Below are 25,771 nucleotides of genomic sequence, written 5' to 3' on the forward strand. Positions count from 1 at the left end.
AATTCCATAAATGCCATTATGTCCTAAAATTAAAGATTTTAGTGCAAAAAAAAAAAAAGTATGCCCCTGTATAATATTTGTGTCATATTACCATATGATAAGCGATATCACACCAGCCGCAAAAGCAATATCACAAGAGTGCTGTTTTTGTCACAAAGAACGCAAGTGCAAATGTTATTTTATACAACAGTGCAGAAAATAAAAAGTTAATATTGTGTTATATTTAAACACAAAATGTTGTGTTTTTGTTCAATTTTACCAAATATGACCTATAAAGCCACGGCAGAAAAGTTGTGCATCTGTTTGCAACATAGCGGTGTTTACTTTCTAAATAAATCCCAGTTTTGAACAAATAGTGCGAACCAATGATTCAAAGGCCAATTCATAAAGCGAGCCATTTACTGAATTCCTGAACGAATCGACCCATAAAGACATTTGTCCGCCACCTTCTGGTAGTTATAGTTTCTTCTTTAGAGTATCAATAAATAAATAAAAAATATTAAAGGGATAGTTCACCAGAAATAAATGAATAAATGTTGTCATTGTTTCCTCCCTCATGTTGTTTCAAACCTGAATGACTTACTTTCTTTTGCACAACATAACAAAAATATATTTTAAAGACTGTTGGTTACAAAGCTGTTTTGGGAACCAGTGACTTTCATTGCATGAACAAAAAGTACTAAGATGTTTCTCAAATTATCTCGACCCCCTGTTCATGTCGCGAAGCAGTCTCACGCTCAGTTTGGACAGACAAATTGCTTGTCGCTGGAAACTTGTTGCTTGGTTAGCACACGATGTAAGAATAGTTTACTGTCACACATCAAGCAATTCAGCAGAAGTAGGGTTTCATCATTCTTAAAAAAAAAATGCCATTATGTCTTAAATATCCCTGAAAGGCACACTACTTGAATTAGAATATCCTAATTCACGGATAAACAACCCAATAGCCCTTGAGGAAGCAGCAATACAAGTGCTAGATCTAAAACTCTTGATATTAACAAATGTAGACGCCTGAAGAAAAATTACCAAACCACCACTCACAGATACATCAATCATGCAGCAAATAAAGGCACTTTAGTGTCTCACAAAGAGAAAAAGAAACTTGTTCTTTCGCAAAAGCTTGGGAGTGCGATCCGCAGTGGGAACGCAAACGTGTGGCAATGTCATCAGATGCAGATCCCCAACTGAATACATGGCCAAGAGACCAGAGAGGTGAATATACCATGATGCATATGTCCAGCGTGAGGGCTGATGCTTGCCCAACTTCACGTTTGTCTGACGGGGTGTCAGGCAGCGAGAGGAAGGGAGAGTTGAAGAGAATGTAGCTGATTGTCTACAGCAGTCCTCTGGGAACCCTCTCCATACACCTGCTATCTCATTGGGCCAGGTGGGAGACGGAGCGAGAGAGACCCTGACAGCCCGACACGCTCAAGACAAAGTAGGGTACATCCCTCTCCTCAACCCTTGGCCAAACCATGTGTGAATAACACACCACTCAATGACTTTTTAAAACTTCTGGCTAAGCGCGAAGAAAAGACAGCACTGTTATACATCAAAATGTACTGACGGTCTTGAATATGCATTTACTTTTTATATTTTATTTTTGGACTTATTTCTGCCTGTTTTATTTATTTATTTACTTATATATTTATTTGTTTTTTTTTTATTTGCCGGTTTTATTGTGACTGTTGAGAGAGTACGGAAAATCAAGCAGGCAAAAATAGAGGAAGAAATAATGCGAACTATTACTCAAAGTCATAAAGCCCACGCATATGGAAGCATATGGGTAGCATTATTCAATTTGGGATGTAATATGCAAAATGACAATGCAATATGTAAAATGGCAATGCATTTCTGTATTTACATTTACATTTTTCAATACATCTGTGCAACGTTTGGTGCAAAATGAAAATGAAAATTAAATTACCTAATTTTCATTTGCCATTTACTACACCAGTTTTAATATGTAAAATGAATATTAATTGTAACGCTTTATAAGTTGCAAAATTAAAATGAAAATGTATTACAGAAATGATTAGATATGTCTAACATGTTCAAGCAAAAACTGTGGCAAAATGATCATTTAAATGCTATTTTTCTTAATTGCATTAACACTCACAGTCAAGACACTTACGATTGCATTTTCATTCGGTGTCCCGCAATGAATGTAGCAAAACTCAATGTGCACATTGAAAATGCATTCCGAGCCGATCACGTGTCCCCGCCCTCGCGCCACGTCAATCATTGTGTGAACAAGGCGGGGCTTACAGAAGGTCAGAGACTCAAGTCTCAAGAAGAGGATTCAATCAAGTGAGACAACATGGACAAGACAGTTGGTCCGTGTATGTTTTGATCATTTCGGTTTATGGCTTCAATATTTCATTCGCACTTGTGGGCGGAGCTGAAACGCTGCTTTCATCTGATTGGTCGAATCGGAACGGTTTTCATCTGACAGCCTTCAGCTGAAATGTCTGAAACTACACTCACTGTTAATTAGCATAATATTTGAATCAGATGTAGCTGGGCACATAATTCGTGCCGCTGAGACCTGCAAATTATTTCTAGGTTGTAGTATTGTATGAATATTGTCCCACTGATAAAAACAGTGCAAATAGTTCTGTCCCTTTGGATAACAGTAAAGTGGAAATAAATATAGTTACATTTATGAAATAAAATTAAATAGGATTTTTTGGGAAGGTAAGTCTGGCCAGTTATACAAGCAACACGAGTCGGACGAGTCTAAAGAGCTGAATTGGGTGAAACATTAAAGTTCTAGTCTGTGTCAATTACTCTCATAATAAATAATAATAATAATGTTAACTGTATTTTTCGGTATGGCACTGGACCATATGTCACATTTATTCAAGACCAAGAGAAAACATTACCGTCTCCAGCAGCGAGAGGGCGCTCTGGGGTAGGCTACAGGAGCACTGAGCAGCATAGAGCTAATTTTACTATTTTTATTTAGAAATGTAACTATATTCATTTTTACAATTATTTATTAATGCCACACACACACACACACATACCTAGTGCCTTATGACTTAAAAGATGAGAGTGGTAAATGTTACAGACATGGAACTGTTCAGTCTATTATTGATTTTAATTTCCACTTCACTGTTATCCAAAGGGACAGAACTATTTGCACTGTTTTTATCAGTGGGACAATATTCATACAATACTACAACCTAGAAATAATTTGCAGGTCTCAGCAGCATGAATTATGTGCCCAGCTACATCTGATTCAAATATTATGCTAATTAACAGTGAGTGTAGTTTCAGACATTTCAGCTGAAGGCTGTCAGATGAAAACCGATCCGATTCGACCAATCAGATGAAAGCAGCGTTTCAGCTCCGCCCACAAGTCCGAATGAAATATTGAAGCCATAAACCGAAATGATCAAAACATACCCGGATCAACTGTCTTGTCCATGTTGTCTCACTTGATTGAATCCTCTTCTTGAGACTTGAGTCTCTGACCTTCTGTAAGCCCCGCCTTGTTCACGCAGTGATTGACGTGGCGCGAGGGCGGGGACACGTGATCGGCTCGGAATGCATTTTCAATGTGCTCATTGAATTTTGCTACATTCATTGCGGGACACCGAATGAAAATGCAATCGTAAGTGTCTTGACTGTGAGTGTTAATGCAATTAAGAAAAATAGCATTTAAATGATCATTTTGCCACAGTTTTTGCTTGAACATGTTAGACATATCTAATCATTTCTGTAATACATTTTCATTTTAATTTTGCAACTTATAAAGCTTTAAAATTAATATAAATTTTACATTTTAAAACTGGTGTAGTAAATGGCAAATGAAAATTATGTAATTTAATTTTCATTTTCATTTTGCACCAAACGTTGCACAGATGTATTGAAAAATGTAAATGTAAATACAGAAATACATTGCCATTTTACATATTGCATTGTCATTTTGCATATTACATCCCAAATTGAATAATGCTACCCATATGCTTCCATACACGCAAGCACCATGGCTCAACGTCCAATTTCCTACATTTTCAAGTAGTAATATGGTGAGTTCTAAACATATGCATGTTTTGTAAAAATATTCCAGTGAGCAGTGGGGGGATTTTCTTTGTAAACCAATATATAAAGAAATATTAATGAAGCAAAAGTAGGTTTAAAAAAACATATGTTTTTTTTGTCTGATAATTATACTCACATACTCAGATCATCACTGATATTTTAAATGTTTACAACATATTAATAATGACATAATACTATATTAATATAGTACTAGTAATATCAATATAACATTCTAATTGTAAAAAAACACATATACAATACATGCAGTACAGAACAATGGAAAGAGAAAAAAAAAATAAAAGGATGGAAAAACAACAGACAGAAAGAACAGATACATACTGTAGAACAATAGAATGATAGAACAATAGATAAAAAATAGAAAGAATCATGAATAAAATAAAAGAACAATAAAGAACAATAGACAAAACGGTGGAACAACAGAAAGAATGGCAGATAAAATGAGAGAATGAATGATAGGAAGAACAACAGAGAAAGAACAATAGACAGAAAGATGGATGGAATGTTAGAACAATAGATTGATACATAGAACAGTAGATATAATGATAGAGCGATAGAAAGAACGACAGACAGACAGACAAACAGACAGAGATAGATAGATAGATAGATAGATAGATAGATAGATAGATAGATAGATAGATAGATAGATAGATAGATAGATAGATAGATAGATAGATAGATAGATAAAGCAACTGTGCACTGAACACAATTCACTACTGCACAATAAATCTTAATTCTGCATGTTAATATGTAAACTGATTATTCAGACAATAGCTAATTTCATCATTTTCACTGTTACATTAATTCTGCATACATTTTTGAGGAAGCTCAGCCTCCCTCGCCTCCTCTGACGGGCCACAACGGCCAGCGAGACCGAACTGGCGAATAGCCATAGTTTGATCCTTAAGCATAACATCGGGAACTCATGCATTTTTATGAACAGAGCCATTTCAGAAACCTCAGAGCATGTTTGTTTAACATTTGCATTATATAGCTTAGAAATCTGCTGATTGAAAGTCCCATCCAAGCTAGCCGATGCCTTTTGATATTGTCATGTGACATGCAAACTGGAGCAAGTCGCCCTCAAGGAAACCTTGCCCACAAACAAGGACGGAACTCGAAACTTTAAGTGCAAATGTTACATTTTAGCATTAAGCTTCTTAGCGCTTTGGAATCAATGAGCTGAATTCGAACCTATTACAAATGTAAAACTGAGTGAGGAAAACAAACACAGCTCAAGATTTACCTTTCGCCTGTCAAAAGACTTCTTAAGCTCACTTGCTCAAGCGTAAGATTTCCCTTCCCCGATCTTAAAGTGCATTCTAAATCAGCAATAATTCTCTGAACATATTGCTGACATTAGCCTAAAAGAGATTACAGAATGATTAGGGGGATCTGCTCCATTAAGACATGAGGGGGCTTAACAGAGCCAAACCCTTCATCGTGCAAATATTCTCTCGGCAGAGACAGGAGACGAGGGTTTATGAGGAGCACTCCGAGGATGTCTCCAACATTAACCCAAGCATTGCAGTGAATCGTACGAATATTGCCAATTAAGATACATTTTTAATCACTGTATTACTGACACTGCCGAAGCCGAGACATTTTATTAGCATCTACATTGGCATTTAACTTCCAGCGCTGAGGATTTAATTGATTCCAATTTCAGTTCCCAAAATTTCAACAAACTTTCAGGAGAACAACGAGAGACACGCATTAATACACGGCGCACACACGCACACACATGCAAGAACCAAACTCTAATTAAAATCTTCCAATTCAAGGACTCTTTTGATTGACCGTAATGCTTTAGTAATCTTGTCTCTGGGCCTTGACCTACTCTGTCGCTGTGCACGATTTATGGCACCCAATTACAATTTGTATTAAGCTTGCCAGGCGACTGGCCCCCAGTGAGTGAAGGAAAGGCCTTCTGAACCTAATAGAATGTGGCTTTACCACCGATTCCACCACCTCTGAGCTCTGCGGCTCGACAGGGTAACAAACTAATATTTTACTCTGACTTCAGTGAAATAATAGGCTATGCTGTCTTGTTTATTAAAATAATGAGCAGCTAAATTCTTTGTGGTCCAAGTTGGCAAAAGTGCGACCTGGTGACGTTTGTTCACATGAAAACTTGCGAATCTCATTTTTAAAGTATAGTTTGTCTATTTCAGCTGTGTGGTTGTGTATACTGATCTGAGCCAGAGGGGCTCAAGGCAAAAAGGATGCTGGGTAGTTTGTGGCAAGCCATTGTCAATCAGTGTTAGTTCCAGAATAGGGCAGCCAGAGAACAGGGTACACCTTGCACCCATTTCTGACATAGATCGCACTTGTCAGCCAGAGATAAGCGCATCCTCACCTTCCTGTATTTGACTTGCAAAACCAGTAACCCCGCTGACCGCCACAAACAGCAAACTCGATATTTGGAACAGTGACATGACTGCAGACTCACAACGGGCTACAAACCTAACCTGTTTGGAAAATTACAATATGTTTTCATAGAACACTGAACAAATGTAAAAGGAAAATATCATGGGAAAGTTTAATCATAAGATAAATTTTCTTTTGGTTTTCAAAATGATAAAATAATCCCAACCAGCTAAAATGATTTTAGTTTAATTAAAACTTATATAAGCATAGTGTTATTTTTATAGTTTGCATAAAGATTTTTTTAAATGTTTTTTTAAAAGAAGTCTCTTATGCTCACAAAGGCTGCATTTATTTGGCAAAAAAATAAAATAAAAATAAAATAAAAATTATGTCACTTCAGAAATCATTCTAATATGGAATGAGCTTTGCATCACAAGAATAAATTACATTATTAAATATAAAATATATTCTTAATATTAATAATAAATACTAGTGCTGTCAATCGATTAAAAAAAATTAACTAATTAATCGCACAATTTTTTAAAATTAATCGCGATTAATCGCGATTAATCGCAATTAAAAGACTGAAACTTTTTGGATATGTAAATGTAAAATGTAAATAATTAATGTAAACTCAAGACAAAGAAACTATTTAAATTCAAAATATGATTGTTTATTGGAATTTTTGTTTAACTTGTAACACAGATTTTCTCATGTAAACAACATGCCTGCAATAAACCATCAATATCCTCCAAATTAACTGTTGGCTTGAAAGCCATATTTATGACAGAAATAAAAACACAGGCATGTAAGTACCATTTGAATTTCAAAACAATCAATGCCAATAAAAAACAAAAATGATTTCCATGTTGAATTCTAAGTGGACTGCAAAAAAATTTCAAAGTATAGTCATTGCCAGTGCTTTAAGTGGGCCAGTACGCACAGGTACTCAGTACCGCCACTTCCAAATATAGCTCTTGAGCGTACCGCCACCTCTCCGTGCGCCCAGAACGTGCTTGTAGCGTACCGGTACGCTCATTTGGACATCTGTTTTAATAGAGGTTTTAATATTTTACCTTCACTGATGATTTTCAGAGCGCCCTTCACAATGCAAGCTTCCTAATTCATCCCACCCAGAGCAGTAACTACATTACCCATTCACCCTTAAGTTATACAAGTGAATAGCGCATGTGTCGCTTTCCCACCGTTTTCCCAAGTGTCAACAACTCAACGTGGCCGGAGAAGGTGTGTGAAACTCGTTGTGAGTTATACTAAAGCAAAATCTTGAGTATTTATTGTCTGATAAACATTAAAAACTGTCTGCGGAGGTTGAGTCGTCCTGCAGCCCCCGCTGGCTGTTCATTGGCTGCAGCATCTTTTTTCTAAGTTCTAAAAAAATACCGTAGACGGCAAGGCACAAATTTAGATATTCATTTATGTAATTAATTTATAGCCTATGCACAAAGACAATATGATCTTTTTGTCCCCTTTTTTTTTTTAAGCTTGATGAAGAGAGAGAGCGCAAGTTTCTGCAGCTGAGGAGGACAGTGATGCACGCGCACAGGAGTGATTGACAGTTCGCGGCACTGTGTACAAAAAATACTCCGCTACACAATTATTTCGTTATTTTCGTTTAAGCTTATTAACGTTAGCGTTACAGAAAGGTCTGATTTACGCACTGTTACAGTCATTGTTTTTTTTTTTTTTTTTTTTAAACAATGACATTTGAGTTCATGATTTTAATGTTGCTGTTTCTTGTGGCAGACTAAATGAAGAGTAATGTTTCTTGTGGCAGACTGAAGAGTAATCCGGCAGAGTTTTATACTGAAACTTTCCGTCTAAAAGTCCTTCCTTGGTCTTATCCATATTTCTTTGCACGTTGAACACACATAGGCCACAACTGGAAATAAAAAAAACTGCAACCGCGTTAATTGCGTTATTTTTTTTTAACGCGTTAAATATTTCAAATTAATCGAATGCGTCAACGCGCTAATTTTGACAGCACTAACAAATACACATGAGTATAGACATACAAGCATATAAAGTGAATATTCTTAAAACAGAAAATAGTTCTTTTTCATTATAACAGTTCTCAAAACTATAAAATCTTAAATCTTTCACAATGTTATTGTTTTTGTTGTAATTTTAATGCAGCCTTGACGAGTATAAAAACGTCTTAAAAAATGAATGAATGTTCAGCAAGGATATAGTACTTTGATCAATAGTGATAGTAAATTGTTTTTTAAATTATATTTCAAATAAACGCTGTTCTTTAAAATTTTGTATTTTGTATTCAAAGAATCCTGAAAAGGTATCATCGTTTCCACAAAAAAACAGCAGGAAAACTGTTTACAAATCATCATATTAAGAGTGATTTTTGAAGGATTATGGAACACGGAATATTGGAATAATGGATGCAGAAAATCCAGAAAATTCAGCTTTGCCATTTGAGGGGAAAAAGTTTTATATAGTCTTTATAATAGATTTATTTGATATTAAAAACAAATAAATATTGCAGTTACCAGAAAGACAAGCAGGGTTCCCTTTAATTCATTCACATATTCGTGTCAATCTACAAATGCCACGACACAAACCAGTAACATGACCTCACTACAGCATTCTGTGGTTTTACGATATTGCCGGTTGTTCTTATGAAGATGAGCGAAGCAGGGTGGCGTTTGTGCTTGGAGGGTGAATTTTATTAGCTCGCCTTGTGCTTGATTTCCTGACTATTTCCAAGGTCCTGTTCTAGGTGGACCTCTTCACCGATTTTATAGTTTCTCTCTTTCTCTGGAATATCGAGCTGTGGCTCCATTATCGCGTTTACTGCTCTGTGCCGGGTTGGCCTGCATTCCTCTCTTTAACTTTCTAACTGATATGCTGACCACGGTGTGCACCGTGATATATAGAGCTCCATTTTTTGCTATAATCATTTCATGTCCCATACTGAACTGTGATTGTAAACCAAGCCATGCACAAACACACACACACACACACACACACACACACAAGAGTCAGGCCATGTGTTGCTGTTGAACGTGTGTCTCAATCAACACTGTCATTGGACTGGTTGTGAGTACAGATGAATTCTGCCGTGGCTTGACCTCTATCATATCACATATTCACAGCTGATGAGCTGTGATAACATCTGATATCAATTAGAGGGTTAAAAAACAATGAGTAAGAGAGTCTGTGAGAGAATCTTTGCACCCTAAGCAGTTCTGATAGATTGAACAGGTTTGGTACCCTGCCCTCTCATCCAGAACTCAAGACCGATTTCAGCGCGACGCGCCACACACACTTTTACACTAATTGTAAAGAGCTGTTCCAAATATAAATGCAAATCATAGACTAAAAGCCATTAACAAACTGCTTTACATGATCTGAGCACCAAGCAGAAAGGTAGAAATGCAAGTGCGCAGTGTCTAGAATACAATCATTTTAAAACTTGCAAAATGGCTCAGTATTAGTTATGCAGAAAGGCTATGTGTTAAACATTATTAAAGGAAAGATTAAATACTATAAAGGCAAACACTTCACTGTTGGGGGTCTGCTTTATCTTCATGAAAGAGTTCATATCATACATTTTTCATCATTCTTTCTCCAAGGTCTCCACAGAATGGTTAGTATTTGACCATATGAGACGAAATTATCCCTCTTTCTGAACTTAAAATTAAAGAATCTTTAACCACATTTTTACTGCAGCCATGGTACTTTAAAAAATAAATAAATAAAATAAAAAACAATAATGAGCCCAAAATGTTTTACCATAGTTAAAAATTATTATATTATATTATATTATATTATATTATATTATATTATATTATATTATATTATATTATATTATATTATATTATATTATATTATATTAGATTATTTTATATTATATTATATTAGATTAGATTAGATTATAATAACAATTACAATTATTTTTTATTATGGAGTTTTTCTTTTTTTAATAGTTATAGATATTATTTATTGTTTAGATTTCTTTCAATGCTATGAAAAAATGCCACACAAAATCCCTTTTTTTCTTTTTTTTAATAATAATTTTAATAATAGTTTTCATATGGTAAACACCTTAAAAGGAAAAAATGTATTTCTCATAAATTTACATTCTAAGAACATCCCAGTCCTGTCATAATATTAACTTCTGTTAACGCAAGTCCCTAAAGCCTCAATACACTGAAGTAATGCTTGAAATGTGCATTACTGCACTCTTATCATTTACCATCTGCCCAGTTAAGATAAAGGGAGAAAAAAAAAAACTAAAGCAAAACAAAAGGGAGAAACCAAAGCGCGCTATCAAAGTACCTAAATAAACAAAGACGAACAGACTTGGAAAACGACGCCATCCAAATGCAGGTGTGAGAGAGAGAAGTGGCGCCATGGAATTCTCTCCCCCCAGCCTGCAGTGGGATTCCAGGAGGGTCCTGGCTGCCATTGATCATATCTTGGGCTCCACTTTGATGCTTTTTCCAATCAATGCCTGAGAGGAGAAACAAAGGGCACTCATCGATGACTGACATCAATGATGTACAACCACTGCGATCGGCCCGCCAGCACCTGCCCGTCCCGTCCCAACAGTAAGGGACGCAGCCACTGTTGGCCAAGGACAAAAGGAGGACTCTGTCTTTGGAGATTGGCGGGGATTTGCACAATAGCAGGTGCAGAATCTCCTTTCTTCCTGCTGGTACTGAAGCATAGGGCCGGTGGGGTGCTTCCTGCTCCCCACACGACGGGCCTGTCCCATAGCCAGCTACAGGCCAGGGCTTAACAGTGCCAAAGTACATCTATGAAAAATGCACATGCACACAGACACAAATACACACACACAGGGAAGAAACACGAGTCACGTGTTCTGCTTGACGGCTTGCTTTCCATTTAAAAAAAATAGCCGTCTGTAAAGTCCAACATGACCTGATGTACACTACCAGTGTCTACATGCGAGTTTATAAGGAAGGTCAGATGGAATCATGTTATTTTCAAAGACAATCAATTCCACGGGTCAGAACAATGAGAGAAGAGTTCAGTGATGGATAAGACAGCTCTATCTGACACGCTGATGACAGCTCGAAGAACTGAGCAAAAAGAAACAGACAAGGCCCTGTCCTGATGAGGCAGAGTTAAAGCCTTTTTACTTGCGAGTAATTTGATTCAAATCAATTCAACTCAAACTTTCAATTCAAATTAGGTTCGAACTGAAGGTTGCATTCAAATAAGTCTTTGTCCTGACTCGTGAAACAGCTAGAGGGGCACGGTCAGAAGACCCTTGAGAACATTTTGGACTATAACTAACCAGCACATCAGATATTTCAGGTGAAAGGACCTTAGTGAGGGTGAATGCTGTATTTGATTATTAAACTGAATTTAAAAACAAGGCTGTGAAAGTGAAAGCTATACAAAAGGTCCAAACTCCAGGTTTTTTTTTTTTTTTTTTTTTTTTTTTTTTTTTCACAATCAAATAAAGTTGAATATATATATATATATATATATATATATATATATATATATATTTTTTTTTTTTTTTTTTTTATTATTTTTTTTTTTTTAGATATATGTAATATATAAAATTATCTATATATTTATACTGATAAAAAATTTAGAGGTCAGTACATTTTTTTTTAGATAAAACTTTCAATAAATGTACATTTTATTCAGCAAAGATGCATTAAACTAATCAAAAGTGACAGTAGAATTACTGTTCTTTTGAACTTTCTATTCATCAAATGATCCTGAAATGAATGTATTTGGTTTCCACATAAATATCCATCAGCACAACTGTTTCATTGATAATATTGATAATAGTAAAAAAAAAAAATTTGGGCACCAAATGACCATAAAAGAATGATTTCTGAAGGATCATGTGACACTGAAGACTGGGGTAATGGCTGCTGAAAATGTAGCTTTGCAATTACAATAATAAATGGTATGTTAAAATATACTAAAATAGAAAGCTTTTTAATGTTAATATGTCATTGTATTTTTTTCTTATAATAATTTTAGAATATTATACAATTATAATAACAAGCAACATAATTAGAGTTATTTATATCTGTTTATAATGTTTCAAATTTTATAGAAAAATACCACAACAAAATGTTCTGAAGAACATTTTATTTTACAAATTATATTTTACAGTATTTCTGATCAAATAAATACAGCTTTGGCGAGCATAGTGCCTAACAAAAATGTACTGACCACTAAATATTTATTTATTTATTTATTTAAATGTTTAGTTTAATAAAAATGCAAATAAATTAATATATAAAAACTCTTAAGTCGCATACTGATGATGTATGATTTTGCCATCTTGTTCATATAAAAGAAAAGTATGGTAATGTCAAATCTAGGGATTTTAAAACGGATATAGAGTTTAGTGATCGTGCGACAGCGTTTGTGATTTATGGATATTCAGCTTGGAGTCGCAGTGCATAAAGGTCTTCTGTTTAGCATTGCACTCAAGGTTGCGCTGTAATTATCTGTCCCTGGATTGTATTATCCTGATTCTTCAGTCCTGTAAAGGTGGTCAGCATGCTGCTCTGAAACAAAAAAAGCATCCTCATTCACTTTACTTCGCATGCAGGGACATTGTTTTAGTTTGAATTTAAACCATGTTGACGCTTGCAAATGTCACACTCAAACAAGCATGAGCACAGAGCAAAAATTACTTGATAATGTATTGTCACCGGAGTCTGCAAATGCATACTTAAAACTCTTTACTTAAAAGTAAACAGCATGCACACTAAAGCAGCAGAAATTCTTTCTGCATACCCAAGAGCATGGCAGGCAGGTTATCTCAGCAAAAAAGAAAAATAGTGTTCTGGTTTTCTCTGGACTGGAAGGAACACTTGAAAGGAAAGCCCCTGCGGAGAAGGACTCAACAGAGACCGTACGATGATTTGTATTCAGACCTGAAGACCTCATGCTGTAACTTCATGGAAACACTGGACCGAATGTGAAGGATGTCATCGCGTTGTCAGCATGCCTTGCCTCGTGCGTTTTCATCTTCTATCCATTCGAGGGCTTAAGGAGACTGGAACGTGACAAAATGTGAAGAGAAGTTTTTGTTGCTTTCTGTCTGTGTGTAGTTTGTTTGATGATTAACCAGCAGGCTAACTGACATAGAGGAGGTGGCTGGCCCCTGGTGGGAGCCGCTCCAAAGCTTTCCAAAGTCCTGAAAGCTTCACTCCTACATGCTTTCTTTATTTAGCTCCAGCAAACATGGCTGCTAAGGAACGAGAGAAGCTGTTTTAGACACACGAGAAGTTTTCCCTAGCTGTGCTTTTTACACTCTGCAAAAAGATACGGTGACCTCTGCAGAAATGTGGCCGTGATTACATGTGCACTAAAATGATACTATTTCATGTGGCCGAGATGAGATGCTGATGAATTCAATCTGACCACATCTATCTGTACAGCAATCCACAGGCACCATTTGACCAGCACACATTACCCTGGACTGAAAAACTCGCTCTCATTCTCACCTTATCATGAACACTTTTATATTATACTCATATTATATTACTATATAATTTATAATAGAATAGAATAGAATAGAAATTGACCAAACTGATATTTTATATAATATAATATAATATAATATAATATAATATAATATAATATAATATAATATAATATAATATAATATAATATAATATAATATAATATAATATAATATAATAAATCTTTGGTATCCCTCAACCCTACATAATAACAATAATAATACTTCACTATAATAATTTTTAAATTATACATACATTTTTGTAATTGATAAGAATAGAATAGAATAGAATAGAATAGAATAGAATAGAATAATATTAATTTATTCTTCAGCATCCCTCGACTAAGACAAGAGGTTTAGAGAATAGAATAGAATAGCATAATATAATATATGTTCTTCTGCATCCCTTGACTTTACATAAGACAAGAGGTTTATAGAATAGAATAGAATAGAATAGAATAGAATAGAAAAGCATAATATAATATATTCTTCTGCATCCCTTAACGCTACATAAGACAATAGGTTTATAGAATACAAAAGACTAGAATAGAATAGAATTAATATATTCTTCAGCATCCTTCGACTAAGACAAGAGGTTTAGAGAAAAGAATAGAATAGAATAGCATAATATATTATATTCTTCTGCATCCCTTAACTCTACATAAGACAATATGCTTATAGAATAGAATAGAATAGAATAGAATAGAATAGAATAGAAAGGCATAATATAATATATTCTTCTGCATCCCTTGACTCTACATAAGACAGGTTTATAGTATAGAATAGAATAGAATAGAATAGAATAGAATAGAATAGAACAGAAAAGTTTCAGCATCCCTCCAACCCTAGACAGCATGAACATCGATACTATAGAGCAAATCTATTTGTAACTGAAAATATAAATATTTCCTATATATTTAAATTACTGTAATGTATTACTTATTCAAGACAAATTTCTATAGGACCTTTTATTTATTTTTATTTTTTTAATAATTATTATTTATTTTTTGTTATTATGAATATTTAATTTTATTTTTTTTGGTTATTATGAATATTTATTCTGTTTGAATAGTTTTTGATTACATGACATTAACTAACTGCTTGATTTTTACTGTACATTTCTGGCATATGGACATTGACTTGAGATAGTCAATTTAATTTAATATTTGCATAATATTGCATTTATTTTTTTATGACAATTATTAGTCTACCAAATGGTATTGTAACAGTCCTAACATGCAATAGTAACACAACATGCCTTCTGGTAATTTCCTCTTTAAGTTCAACTACTGTCATGGCACAGCAATATATTAAAAGATAATCTTACTGAACAATTTAGCTAGAATCAACATATTTATAGCTTGCTAACTGATGCCATATCCTGTTTAGTGGCACAAACACTAGATTGTAACTCTATCCTCCCCTTGAGTACTCAGGTTTGTTACCGACAGAACGATGCAAAAATGTACGTTAAGCATGTACAGCATTTGTGTTCTTACGTAAGGTATATTTCTGTCCTGTAAGGGTTAATACATGCTCCCAAATATCTCTCCTTCTCTCCCTGTCTCTCTCTCTCTCTCTCCAGGGATAGTGAGCGGCCGGTTGGACCGGAGCTGTCAGCTCTCTCTCCTTTAACAAGTGTGCCAGACGCTGAGAAGTTGGCAGAGGCAATGGATGTAAGCGCACTGAGGGCTTATGGGAGATGACAGCTCCTGCTAAATAAAAGCACACGTGCAGAGACAGTGTACGGGGAGAGCGGGCACAAGGGCCTTGCTGCTCGACACAGCCTCTAGCCAGCCAGGGCAGAACCTCGACTAACTATCACCATCCCTATTGTGACTAGTGCTATCACTATACCAACAATACTGTTCAAGACTGGTAGTTGACTATTAGCTGCCGCCACTGATGCAACTACTGCTAATAATGCTACCTGCCACAGCTATAGGAGAAGATACAGCTAAAAATATCCAGGAGAAAATATCAGGAGGTCTGTGAAGAAACAATGACCTGCTTGTAATTGATTTCCAAGATACACGGAGGCTTTCGTCATGGATGTCTGTTTAAATGAAAAATATATATAAATATAAAATAATAATATAAAGCACACAATATCAAGACTAGGGATACACCAACATTAAAATTGGGCAATACCAATAACAATTTTTTTTTTTAATGTTATGCCCAGAAAATCTAGAAAATGTCCCTTAAATGGCTATTAAAATGTTTTTTTTTTATATTGTAAATATTTTATAATGTATGTGTTATATACATTTATTGACACAATCAATCAATCAGTCAATCAATCAATCTCTCTCTCTCTCTCTCTCTCTCTCTCTATGTGTATATATATATATATATATATATATATAGTATTATCAGGCAAATTAAAATCAGCATTATTTTTGTTTTATATATGTTTTATTGACATTTTGAAATAATTTTTATTAGACCAATATTTAGCAATTTCCAGTGGGCTTACATATGTGTGTATATATATATATTTAATTTATTTTTATTTCAGTTTTGTGTGTTTAAGTTCTCAGTTCAGTGCTAATATTTATATTTCATATTCCGTTTTATTTTAATTAATATTAAAATATTGAATTAATATGACTATTAATACATGCATATTAATTGGGTAAACCTTACTTAGTAAACTTCCGAGTTTATCTAGTCAAACTAACTGTGCGCCTTGTATCTTATTAAAAAGGGCTTCTAAACAAAGATGTTAATTTGGATCTTTAAAATTATTGCAAAAAGTTGTGCTATGATTTAAACTACAGGGTTTAAATCTTTAAATCTGTCTTTTAAAGGTGTCTGTCTGTTGAAAGTTTGAATGATTTCCTGATTCTCCTGATTTCAGTGCAATCAAAAGGATGCATGTTATGATTTGTTTACGTTGCAATGCTTTTAGACAATAAATCAATACCACCATTTTGCACATATACAGTGTACATTTGCTCAGTGTTTGTTCAGTCAGCATGTCTGTATGTGTTAAGTCAAAGTGGCTGTTAGTGAACATTTTTGTTGAGGACACCATTCTTTGTTTCTCTCTCTCTCTCAGTGACTGGGCATTTTTCACCTCTCATGGATGTGTAATGCTCCGAACAGTAAGTGCAAGTCTCTGGAGTGTTTAAGGCCAGACCTGGCTGCCATGCGGGGAAGGGATGGTCCAATGGAGTATGGGATCAGCCTGCAGATGCACTGGCCGCTGTCAGTCGACTGCTCCTCATGCTGGGGCGGGTCAAACCCTGCGCTCACTAACAACCTGACCATCTGTCATCCCTTGTGTTACCCACACTTACAGCTCACAGGTGTGACAGGACAAATTCAACACGCCGTTATACCGCTATATACTGCCATTGTTTATTTCTGCTGATGTTGTTTCAAAACTTATATTTGTTCATACGTATAACAAAAGAAGATATAATTTCTCCAGTTAGTTTTTTGGTTCAGTAACACTTTAGTATAGGGACCAATTGTCACTATCAACTAGTTTCTCATTAGCATGCCTATTATTAACATATTGGTTGATTATTTGTACGTATAAGGCACATATTTTGCATGACCATATTCTACATTTTGAATCCTAAACTCAACAACCTTACTAACTATTAATAAGCATCAAGTAAGAAGCTAATTGCGGCAAAAAGTCGTGTTTAATGGTTTGCTAATAGTAAAAAATGGACCTTAAAATAAAGTGTGACCCTTTTTCTTCATACATTGGAAGTCACTGATCACCAAAATGGTTTGGTTAAAATTATTAAATTGAAATTTTCAATAATATACATCTAAAATCAGACCAATCCAACAATACTAGACACCAAATAATGACAAACGTTTGCAGTTTTAATTCAAATCACTCTAGGAATTTTTTTTAGGGTGGTCCATGGCTGGTTCTATTAAATGAAAGTTGCCATATCAAGTGTTGCACTTTTTAGTTGTGTCTGTAGTCAACTGCAGGATATACTGTAATGAAAGCTTGAAAAGTAGAGGGCACAAAAATATAAATACAGGTTAAGTTCAATTCAGGGGGAAAAAATTACCCTGAGCTGGTTGTTTGAAATGACATTGTCAAAAAGACTCACAAAGCAGTCTCAAATTCATACGTTATCATTTTGAACCGGTCTAACAACTTTAAAAAACCAATCTGGGCTGAGTTTCCCAAAAGCATAATAAGATTATAGCCTAGTCCCACAAAGCTTAGCCCGTTACTAATTTAATGATTTGTAACATCTGACCCAATCACAAAACCATTACTTTCAATCAAGAGCCACTCAAAATGAACAGAGAACTGCAACTATACTAAAAGAAGTGTTGTTAAACTACCAGAATCACTAAGCGTCATCTGAATTCAGAGTTGTATTGACTTAATTCTCATTTAGATCCCATTCAAGTTCTTTGCTCGTCTGACACCTTCATACAAGTGTAAATCCCAATGATTATACCATTGATAAAACACAGGATTTTGTAGAGAGAAGAAGAGTGAGATTGTGTAAAGATCTAAAGTATAATTGTGCAGTAGGCCCATCAGTCTTTCGTGTTTCCTTTCCCTGCTGCCCATTCCAGCTCTTTTACCATCTAATACCAATTCACTCTCTCACCTCAGGATAGTTCCCCCCACCCCCATTCAATCTCCCTATCTTCCCGCCGCAGCCCTCTGAAATACCCGCCACGGCCGCGCAGCAGATCATGCCAGCGCAAAAGCCGTAGCCCCGTCCTTATTACAGCGGCTTCCACAGCGCTCTAATCACTGCCACCAGACCTAGAACAGAGAGAGAGAGAAGGAGAGAGAGAGCGTTCGCTAATGGCCAGGGTCTGTGTGTCCGCGACGGCTGCTGTGTTAACTAGCTTTTCTGCCTGTTTTGGTGGATTCGGGCGACGCAGGAGTGTCTCTCCAGGGGCCAGAGGCGACCGTATTCCTCAATTGACACACAATGATAACCAATGCTCTCGCAGGACCGGTGCTGCCCTGCACACACACATACACACGCACACAAAATCCAACATCAAACAGACTGTGGATAAAGCTAGTCTTTCCCCCAGCCAGTCTGCTTTTTTTGCCGGTTTTTTTTTTTTTTTTTTTTTTTTTTTTTTCTCTGTGAAGGAGAGGAAATTGTTGGCTAAGCTGTCTTTTGTCGGGGCGTTTCAGAGGCACAGTCCAAACACTGGTCCCTCATTTCGCAGCTCTGGTACACCGTTTAGAACGCAGTTTGTGCATTCAGTGGAAAAGTTATGACCCCTAACCAAGTGTGGCTGTGATGTTTTCCTTCCTTATGATATTGTATACTGTATTTGCCCCATTTCTCACTTCATAACCGGCATTGTGAAGTTTTTTTTATTTGTATTTTTTCAGTCGGGAGTCTCACGGATAGCATTAGCATTATTCAGTCTAGGACCACACAATATCTGTGAGTCTGACTATCAAAGCCTTTCCTTGGAGGGCATGGATTCGACTGCTATGGTCTTGGCTGTCGCATATGGAAATGTTGCCTAGCTGAATACTGAGGGATTACACTAGAGCTGTCATCAACACACGTCGCCAAAGGTTGTTGCTGCTGTTAAATGCATTTTTAGAGCTTTCCTTTGAGCCTGGCTCCCTTTAAACTTTGACAATTTGATGGAAAAACAATAGCTGTAATCTTGTAGATGACATGATTGGCCAGCTGAACATTTGAAACACAAATGTGGGAAGCACAGATTGGTCTGTTAGAGCTAGTCTAGTCGTAGTCTAGTTCTTTGAGAAAATGTATTTGAAAAGAACTCACTTGTGCTTACCAAAGCTGCATTTATTTAGTCAAAAAATCTGTAATATTCTAAAATATCGTTATAATATAAAATAACTCTATTCTAATTGAATATACCTTTTTCTGCTATTTATTTCTATGGTAGCAAAGCCCTCCACATGATCCTTCAGAAATCATTCTAATATGCTGATTTGGTGCTCAAGACACATTTCTCATTATATTGAAAATAATAAAAATATTGCTGCTTAATATTTTTATTTATATGGAAACCTTGACATTTTTGTTTCAGGATCATTTCAAAAACAGCAGATATTTAATGCCATATGTGATCAGTGCATGCACCCTTGCAGAATTAAAGCATCTAAACTGATGCCAAACTGCATCATCGCAGCTAAAACATACAAGATTTGTAACAGGTGCTCAATGGTGTGAATGCTGTGAGTGGCAGCACTTCCGGTGGCTTTCTAAACACACAGATGATCAAACAGAAGGCCTTTAATGCAGCTCCATCCAAAAATATGAGCATCACGACAAAATATGACAAGATGATGAGTCTCTGTTTCCAGACCCACCGATCACTCTGAACTTCAAACATATAAATCTTGTATGCTATCTGAACTATGTTTTAGGATTAAAAAAAAATTATAAAATGAAGCCATGCTCAGCTGACTGTAAGCATAGTGTCTGTTGTACACAGACAGCCACTGGACGTCTGTCATGGAACCTTTAACAAGATTACCAAGCAAAACTCACAGTCTGTTATTATAAATTTAAAACATTTTTTCTTTTTTCAAACAAAATATTAAATAAATACTTATTTGAAAAATATTATACCATTTTAACATAACATAACATAACACAACACGGAACACTTTGGCACTTTTATTTAGCAAAACATATTCCTTAGGGGGGTTTTTAGACCAGTTGCACCCCATTTCAAAATGGGTGGTAAAAACAAGGCAACCAAATGTTGGAACGCTGTCTTCATGTACTCTAACCTAACTAAAAGAGAGAGTGAGAGTAAGCTGGTGTGCACGGGTGGGTTGTAGCGGTAGTAGATCTGAGTGTGACAGATTTATCTCCTCTCGCTCAGGCTGGATGAGAGGGGCTCATAAATAAACAGGGAGACGGGTGAGAAAGCTCTCCATTGAACATAAACAAGTAGGTCCTTTAGTCCTGCATCAGTCACCCGCCGGGCAACTGTGACAGCGAGGGGTCCAAGGTGAGGTCAGGGTGGTTTCCTTTAACCCTGGACTAACGCCGCCCAACCGCAGTCAGCCGACACATCATTAGGTTCAGATTATGAACGAATCTGGCTAAGGCTCCAATTTGTCAATGTGTGAATGCGATGATGACAGATAATCTGTAGGTGCATTTTCACACTACTTAGGTGATTTATGCATTATGTCGAAAAGGAAGAGCTATGTTTGTCCTTCAGCATTTTCATTTATATAAGGTGATACAGTGCTGATATTATATACCATAATATATATAATCATGAATGTACATATATGTTTTTGTGCCTTCTATACTGAATGGTAGTGAAGGCAGATGGGAAAATAAAGGGGGGGGGGGGGAGGTGTGCAATCAAGACATGACAGTCTGGACTTAAACCTACATCCCCATGGGAACACTATGTCCCTTTTACGACCTGTTTATCACCATACAGCAGAAGACAGGTTATAGAAAAGACTGAATAAATTGGATATGACAGATTAAATCCTGGTCATATGCACACAAAAAGTGCAAACAGAAAGCACACAGGAAGTGCCCACACATAAAGAAAAAAAAAGGCTGCTTTTGATATTGAGGGTGTTTGCTGAACAGGTCGAAAAAAAAATCTCATTAGTTTTCTCTATAGGGAAGTTGATTTTTTGCAATAATGTACAAATCTTTCAAGGAAGACAACTGTGAGCTCTGAGCATGTTAAGCAGTGGTAAATACTCCAGGAGAAGTACACATCCATATTTTTAACAAACTTCTAATATTGTACTTTTGTGCTTATAAGTTTACGTCAATAGTTTTAAATCGTAACATCATTGCTGATTTGATTACATCATTTGCAATGCTTTTTGAGATATAGCTTAGTGCCTCATAAAAAAAGATGCCGTCTTGTAGCTTTGTATTTGTCTGATTTTCCAAAACTTTTATTTTGGAATCAAATCATGTGATTTTGTGTTTCATTTAGAGCAGGTTGTTTTGGTTTTGAGGTTTAAAACTCTTTCCTGAATTACTTCATACTGAAGAATTGCTTAAATCCCTGTGGAGAAAATAAATGAATATACTTCTGGAACCCAGGCAGCTGTTGAAAAAAAAATATTGCTTGCCATGATTTTTCAATGAGCATTCTGTTCAATTCTGATTTTTTTCCCCACTGAGACTATGCCTATTTGCAGAACCCAGACAGACAAACATGATTATGTATACATAAATACAAAACAACCATATACATATCACTTTATATAATTAATTTAGTTTTAGTTTCAATGAGTCAGTCTTCTGACAACTTTACTGCCAAACATATAAAGACTGCCAGTCCAGTCCCCCAATTTGATAAAATGGAATGAAATAAAATTTGGCACCTTTTATGAGATTATTTGTTAGCATAAAACTATCATAATTTCTTTTAGATGGTCATAAACAACTGCTATAATATCAATATTGATTGCATATAAATTATTTACCTGTCAAGAACTTCGTATGCACTTTTCACTGAAGGCCGCGAGAGCAATTTGAAAAGTAAAGAGCATACATTAAGGAGGTCCCTGAAAAGCGATACAGTGTCCTACTTTATGTCCCTTACGCATTGGCTTTGAATTGACAAAGAAGTCTCAAACTTGCAATATAAACTTTGACAATGATGATTGTTTTTCCGACTGTGCGGTGGCTTTTTATAGAGCTCAGGAAAAGTTCACCTGAAAGCCATCGCAAGCATTTATTACACAGATGCTAACTTTTATGAAGCTCATTCTAACAGGAGCATTCAGCACAAAATCCTTCAGCAAAGAAGCCAAAGTCTCACGCAGGGATGGAGTTAAATAACATGCTAATTTTAGGTTGAAATCAAGAAGCTTGGTAAAAAGCTCATCTCATGTTAGTGTTCTGCTCTTTGCTTACATATGGATGAATGAAAGCTGCATTCACAAGCTGTGAACCTTTCTGACCATGTGGTTCACACATCTCATACCATTTTTCATTTGACATGCACCTCAGCAGGAAATTGTCATCATATCAAGAAACGGCACAGTAGTCAAGCCTAATGGTGAAATCACACAAGCGCATACACACCGGAGAGTGAGAAAAGGAGAGAAAAAAGGTGGAGAGCTCGATTAACTGCCAGAAGATGTTGGTTTCTATTAGATTGTCATAATAGTTGTGCAGTAAAGTACTTTATTGCAATATCAGGACATAAAAACAAGAATTGGGCCACTGGCAAGACAGTTTCGGGACGGTTAAGAGACCCCCCCCCCCCTCAAAAAAAATAAATTATATATATATATATATATATATATTATTTTGATGTTTGTTTGTTTGTTTATTTGTTGAATAATTTTTTTATGATGAAAATATTAAATAAAATGGCAATATATTATTTGGAAATCATAAATATATTCTGATTAAAATATGTTTATTGCAAGCTATTATTGCAATTATATATATATATATATATATATATATATATATATATATATATATATATATATATATATATTATAATTAAATTCTTTAAAATTAAATTCTTTAAAATTAAATAATACATTTTTTTTTTTTTTACTTGTGGAATGAACATTCACAATAAAACCTATATTTTTCTTATATATTGCAAATAAATATGGGCAATTATTATACAAATTATTGCCAATTACAAACCAATATTTCGAACCTTTTTTTTTTTTTTTTTTTTAGAAGAAAATTTTATCATCCATATACAGTATTTTTTTCCCCTATATATTGAAATGTTGAAAGTAAAAAAAAATCTACTGGCAAGCATAGCAAAGCAAATGCCCTCTGTATGTACATGTGAAATGGATTTCTTGGTGGCTTTGATCTCTCATATATGTAAGACAGTAGACATCACAGCAAATATCCAGGCAAAGCAAAAACAGCATGAAATAGAAATGTACAGAATAAATACACTACACAACAGACAATCAACACTAAAGAAGATTAGAATGTGTGCCTTTAAAAAATATATACGTATAATATATATTAAAGTCTGTGTATACATCTCAGTGTGTGGACTATGAAATTATGTGCAGGATTACAGACACGGCTTTATCATTGACTCTGAATATACAATATGCTAAACTTTTCAAGTGCAAAGTTCAAGTGTGTAGTGGAGAAATGCAGTGTAACTAGCTATTACCAATACAGCTCAGTATGTAAACCGCCAATAAGAAATATTCTTCAGTCTATCCTATGATGTCATTTGCAGAACAGTAGCTACAAATGTACAGTTCTACATTCCTTTTTATATTTTCAAAAATATATTTTAATAAACATCTACAGATGAATTAACATGTATACATATCATATACAGTATATATGCACTCTATTGGCTAGCGTATGCCTACCATCCACTATTTTCCAATTCCAAAAAATACAATCAAGCTCATATGTACTCCTACTACAACAATAACAACAACAAAAAAAACTCCTAAAATCCATTTTAAAGGCTTCATTTTGTTTCCAGGCTGTTCGCGGGCTAAGGGTAACACTGTGTTCTCGCTTTAGTTGCCAGCTATGCTACACTGCTTGAGCAAACCGTCACAAGCAAGTCGAATGTGACACGCTGTTCTCTGTCTCACTGTCTGTATCTCTTTCTCTCTCACTCTCTGGCCGGTCATCCGAAGAGGAGGCAAACCTCACACTTCCTTCTCGTCCAGCACTCAACAACACACAAAACAACAAAAATGTGTGTCACTGCTCACCCAAATGACACAACGAAGAAAGCACAGTTACACAAAAGGAATTATATAATAAAACACAATATATTATTACTTAAAATTCCTTTCTTTAAATCCACAAAAAATGTGTGACAAAGAATCCTTAGAACGACTAAAGGTACAATACATACTTTTCTAAAGGTACAAAAAAAAAAATCTAAAGTATTCAAAATAAACAATAGCACCATTTCATAATATGCACACTGTCCATCTGAATTAAAATGAAGATATGGATGACATTCTTTCAGATGATGTCTTTTCATTTTTGACTCCCTGTCTCCTCATATAAAAGCAAGAATCTGGGGTACACCGGGACAGATAAGTGCCCCGTTTTAGGAATAAATAAAGAGCGGGGTGTACTTTTGAATAACGCATGTGAGAAAACGCAGTTCTGGATGCGTTAAGTGCCACTTAAATTCACGAAGCGCCACGACTGCCGGATGATATTAGTTGAATCCAAATGAAACCAATCACTCAGTGCGAACCTAAACAACCTGATCTGATTTCAAGCGCACAGAATAAAGAGTTTTAGCAAAGGTTAAAACAATCCACCTGTCTTCATTCAAATACAACAATTAAAGAGTTTGTATGCTGTTTGCGTGTAGGCGTTGAGTGTGTGCCGGTGTGGAAGTGAAAGTAAGAGACTCGTGTACTCACAGTTTGAGCTGTCAGGTCACTCAGGTCTGGTGCTGTATCACAGGCTCATCTTTTCACTGTTTATCCCACCACAGGACAGACAGAAAGAGAGAGAGAGAGAGAGAGAGAGAGACAGATGATGATGGGGTGGGGGGTATTTCCTTTTCTCCAGCTCTGTTCACACAAGTACAACTGAAAAGAGAGGGAGAGGAAAAAGAGAGAGAGAGAAAGTAGGATGGTTTTCGATGCTATCTGGTTGCCGGTCCTGCTACAAAGCAAGCGTCAGATTCAGTTGTGCTGCTTCTTTGGCGTGCCGCGCGAGTCTTCACACATAGCCGAGAGCCGGTGCGGTCAACCACACGCTTCTGTGGTGTGTGTATGTGTGTTTACGTTCACACAAGCAGTGGGGGGGTGTGTGTGTGTGTTGGGGAGGGTGCTTGGGCTTTCACTCACTGGCTGTGCCTTACACTGTAAGAACACATCAGAGATAGAGAGAGAGA

General features: G+C 35.7%; 1 long non-coding RNA gene across 1 annotated transcript in view; it reads right to left on the bottom strand.

Annotated features, from left to right (window-relative positions):
• LOC127969482 (uncharacterized) overlaps positions 1-25,687 on the bottom strand; it is a 253,389-nt gene extending 227,702 nt beyond the window's left edge. The window contains exon 1 of the long non-coding RNA XR_008156277.1: positions 25,293-25,687. This is a non-coding gene — a long non-coding RNA (uncharacterized LOC127969482). The remainder of the gene's footprint in view (positions 1-25,292) is intronic.
• Positions 25,688-25,771: the final 84 nt, after the last annotated feature.

This window comes from Carassius gibelio, chromosome B12 (genome assembly GCF_023724105.1).
Source record: "Carassius gibelio isolate Cgi1373 ecotype wild population from Czech Republic chromosome B12, carGib1.2-hapl.c, whole genome shotgun sequence".
NCBI lineage: Eukaryota > Metazoa > Chordata > Actinopteri > Cypriniformes > Cyprinidae > Carassius > Carassius gibelio.